This window comes from Schistocerca serialis, unplaced genomic scaffold (genome assembly GCF_023864345.2).
Source record: "Schistocerca serialis cubense isolate TAMUIC-IGC-003099 unplaced genomic scaffold, iqSchSeri2.2 HiC_scaffold_1102, whole genome shotgun sequence".
Classification (NCBI taxonomy): domain Eukaryota; kingdom Metazoa; phylum Arthropoda; class Insecta; order Orthoptera; family Acrididae; genus Schistocerca; species Schistocerca serialis.
Window position 1 is genome coordinate 87,501 of NW_026047296.1, and position 4,752 is coordinate 92,252.

A 4,752-nucleotide genomic window follows, 5' to 3' on the forward strand; every position below is an offset into this window, starting at 1 on the left:
GGCGGTGAACCAACAGCGTGGGACACAAATCCAACTACGAGCTTTTTAACCGCAACAACTTTAATATACGCTATTGGAGCTGGAATTACCGCGGCTGCTGGCACCAGACTTGCCCTCCAATAGATACTCGTTAAAGGATTTAAAGTGTACTCATTCCGATTACGGGGCCTCGGATGAGTCCCGTATCGTTATTTTTCGTCACTACCTCCCCGTGCCGGGAGTGGGTAATTTGCGCGCCTGCTGCCTTCCTTGGATGTGGTAGCCGTTTCTCAGGCTCCCTCTCCGGAATCGAACCCTGATTCCCCGTTACCCGTTACAACCATGGTAGGCGCAGAACCTACCATCGACAGTTGATAAGGCAGACATTTGAAAGATGCGTCGCCGGTACGAGGACCGTGCGATCAGCCCTAAGTTATTCAGAGTCACCAAGGCAAACGGACCGGACGAGCCGACCGATTGGTTTTGATCTAATAAAAGCGTCCCTTCCATCTCTGGTCGGGACTCTGTTTGCATGTATTAGCTCTAGAATTACCACAGTTATCCAAGTAACGTGGGTACGATCTAAGGAACCATAACTGATTTAATGAGCCATTCGCGGTTTCACCTTAATGCGGCTTGTACTGAGACATGCATGGCTTAATCTTTGAGACAAGCATATGACTACTGGCAGGATCAACCAGGGAGCTGCGTCAACTAGAGCTGAGCAGCCGGCCGCCCGGGAGTGTGTCCCGGGGGCCCGCGCGAACACGCAAGCGTCCGCTCAATTATTCTGCAAACAGGAGGAGGCTGAGCTCCCCTGCACAACACACCTCGAAACCCTCTCAGGTCCCGGCGGCGCGCAGCGCCGTCCTAAGTACTTGGTCGGGTTCGAGAGAGGCGCAATCGCCCGGAGTTAGGCGAGTAGACGCTTTAGGTGCGACCACCCGTGCTCCCAACTGAGCTTGCCGCTGCCGACAGAGGCCCGGGAGCGTGCTGTCGTGGCATTGCCGGCGGGAGACAACACGCGCCACCTACGGTGACCGGCAGCTCCAACGCCAGCGCCACAGAAGGACAAAAGCCCTACTTGGGTGCCGAAGCGAACTCTCCCAGCACAGCGCACGCGCCAACACGTCCGCACAGCTGCGATACAAACCACCTGCGAGAACCGCTGGGGCGACCGAGCAGCAGACGGCGTCGCGGCGCCGAGCGCCGGGCGGCGGCGCATCCTCAGCGCACAAAGTCCTCAATCGGACCAGCACACTGCAGATGGCCACCGCGCTTCGCACCGGGCCCGCGAGGACCTACTTTGGCCGCAAGGCGCCGCGAGCAGGGGGCGCCGGCGCGCAGCTGCGCCGCCTGCCGCGTCCGTCGGCCGGCGCGCCTGCCACCGGCCGCCCCCACCAGCCGGCTGTAGCGCGTGCGCCCACGCACCGCGCTGCCAGCACGCCGGGCGGCCCCCCCTCACCGGCCGGGGACGGTCCCACCCAGCCACCGCCGCGTATCGCCTCACACCCAGATCCCCTTTCACGTTCGTGGGCATGGTGGGTCCCCTTTCACGTTCGTGGGCATGGTGGGTATCCCTGAAACAACCGGTTAATAGCTCGACCGATCGTCGCCAACACTGATTCACCTCTAGCGAGAACAACCGCACCACAACGGGTTACCGGTTGTTCATTTGCGTAACGTCACCAGCAAACGTACACGTCCATCGCCATTTGCAACGAGTATTGCATGCCTGTGTCAGGTGTCACAACACACTACGTCTGCCCACATAGACGCAACAACATGTGCACGCCTAGAGAACACGTGGAAGGTAGACCCCGTACGTATGCGGTGTCCATTGCGCGAACGACTGTCAGCCCGCCTCTGCAGCATGTCGCAGATGTGGAACGCGGTGCAACATGCTATCACGGTGTGTGAGAAGAGACGACTACGTCCGAATACACGCTCCACTACATCAACAGACTGCTCATGCTGATCGCCATCCAGGGCGTCCGTTCCTCCCACACGTCTGTATGGCGTACCACACTGCAATCCAGCTCTTATAGGGAGACGACACGTAGCTGCGTGCACAATATTTGGACTGTATGGTCCGCCGTTGCTAGGCGCTGTCGTCATACGGTCACATGGGCCACGATGTATCATTCAGTACATACGGAGCAATGTGCAGTACAGTTTGTGGGTTTTGCGTACATCGGCGGACAGGTGACAGGCCGTACCACAACGTAGGCTGAGTACGTCGGCATGCGAAGGGCATTGAACATGCAAACTTCTCACCGACCAGCTTGCGAAGGCAGGGGGGAAGGGGGGGGGGCATGTACGTCCTGCTGCTATCCACACTACAGTGTATAGCAGGAGCATGTGGAAAGTCAGCAACACCTGCAAGGTGTTTAACATGACGCGATACACAGGGGACCGGGCAGTGCGAGTAGCGAACTATATTGCGAGGGTTGCGGTTAGGCAACACTACACTACTTTAACGGGTTGCATAACAATTACAGAGCAGGTTCAGCGACAACGTGCGTCAGGTTAAGGCGCAATATAGTTTAGGTTACGGCGCACTTTAGGTTAGGTTAAGGCACATTATAGGTTAGGTTAAGGCACAACATGGGTTACGTTAAGGCACAACATGGGTTACGTTAAGGCACAACATGGGTTAGGTTAAGGCACAACATGGGTTAGGTTAAGGCACAACATGGGTTAGGTTAAGGCACAACATGGGTTAGGTTAAGGCACAACATGGGTTAGGTTAAGGCACAACATGGGTTAGGTTAAGGCACAACATGGGTTAGGTTAAGGCACAACATGGGTTAGGTTAAGGCACAACATGGGTTAGGTTAAGGCACAACATGGGTTAGGTTAAGGCACAACATGGGTTAGGTTAAGGCACAACATGGGTTAGGTTAAGGCACAACATGGGTTAGGTTAAGGCACAACATGGGTTAGGTTAAGGCACAACATGGGTTAGGTTAAGGCACAACATGGGTTAGGTTAAGGCACAACATGGGTTAGGTTAAGGCACAACATGGGTTAGGTTAAGGCACAACATGGGTTAGGTTAAGGCACAACATGGGTTAGGTTAAGGCACAACATGGGTTAGGTTAAGGCACAACATGGGTTAGGTTAAGGCACAACATGGGTTAGGTTAAGGCACAACATGGGTTAGGTTAAGGCACAACATGGGTTAGGTTAAGGCACAACATGGGTTAGGTTAAGGCACAACATGGGTTAGGTTAAGGCACAACATGGGTTAGGTTAAGGCACAACATGGGTTAGGTTAAGGCACAACATGGGTTAGGTTAAGGCACAACATGGGTTAGGTTAAGGCACAACATGGGTTAGGTTAAGGCACAACATGGGTTAGGTTAAGGCACAACATGGGTTAGGTTAAGGCACAACATGGGTTAGGTTAAGGCACAACATGGGTTAGGTTAAGGCACACCATGGGTTAGGTTAAGGCACACCATGGGTTAGGTTAAGGCACACCATGGGTTAGGTTAAGGCACAACATGGGTTAGGTTAAGGCACAACATGGGTTAGGTTAAGGCACAACATGGGTTAGGTTAAGGCACAACATGGGTTAGGTTAAGGCACAACATGGGTTAGGTTAAGGCACAACGTAGGTTAGGTTAAGGCACAACGTGGTTAGGTTAAGGCACAACGTGGGTTAGGTTAAGGCACAACGTGGGTTAGGTTAAGGCACAACGTGGGTTAGGTTAAGGCACAACATGGGTTAGGTTAAGGCACAACATGGGTTAGGTTAAGGCACACCATGGGTTAGGTTAAGGCACAACATGGGTTAGGTTAAGGCACAACATGGGTTAGGTTAAGGCACAACATGGGTTAGGTTAAGGCACAACATGGGTTAGGTTAAGCACAACATGGGTTAGGTTAAGGCACAACATGGGTTAGGTTAAGGCACAACATGGGTTAGGTTAAGGCACAACGTAGGTTAGGTTAAGGCACAACGTGGGTTAGGTTAAGGCACAACATGGGTTAGGTTAAGGCACAACATGGGTTAGGTTAAGGCACAACATGGGTTAGGTTAAGGCACAACATGGGTTAGGTTAAGGCACAACATGGTTAGGTTAAGGCACAACATGGGTTAGGTTACGGCACAACATGGGTTACGTTACGGCACAACATGGGTTACGTTACGGCACAACATGGGTTACGTTACGGCACAACATGGGTTACGTTACGGCACAACATGGGTTACGTTACGGCACAACATGGGTTACGTTACGGCACAAATTAGGTTAGGTTACGGCACAAATTAGGTTAGGTTAAGGCACAAATTAGGTTAGGTTAAGGCACAAATTAGGTTAGGTTAAGGCACAAATTAGGTTAGGTTAAGGCACAAATTAGGTTAGGTTAAGGCACAAATTAGGTTAGGTTAAGGCACAAATTAGGTTAGGTTAAGGCACAAATTAGGTTAGGTTAAGGCACGATATAGGTTAGGTTAAGGCACGATATAGGTTAGGTTAAGGCACGATATAGGTTAGGTTAAGGCACGATATAGGTTAGGTTAAGGCACGATATAGGTTAGGTTAAGGCACGATATAGGTTAGGTTAAGGCACGATATAGGTTAGGTTAAGGCACGATATAGGTTAGGTTAAGGTACGATATAGGTTAGGTTAAGGTACGATATAGGTTAGGTTAAGGTACGATATAGGTTAGGTTAAGGTACGATATAGGTTAGGTTAAGGTACGATATAGGTTAGGTTAAGGTACGATATAGGTTAGGTTAAGGTACGATATAGGTTAGGTTA

At 51.6% G+C, this 4,752-nt stretch overlaps 1 non-coding gene across 1 annotated transcript in view; it reads right to left on the minus strand.

Annotated features, from left to right (window-relative positions):
• Positions 1-683, minus strand: part of LOC126431624 (small subunit ribosomal RNA) — a 1,909-nt gene extending 1,226 nt beyond the window's left edge. The window contains exon 1 of the ribosomal RNA XR_007577663.1: positions 1-683. This exon is cut by the window's left edge and continues 1,226 nt beyond it. This is a non-coding gene — a ribosomal RNA (small subunit ribosomal RNA).
• Between the last annotated feature and the right edge of the window lie 4,069 nt (positions 684-4,752).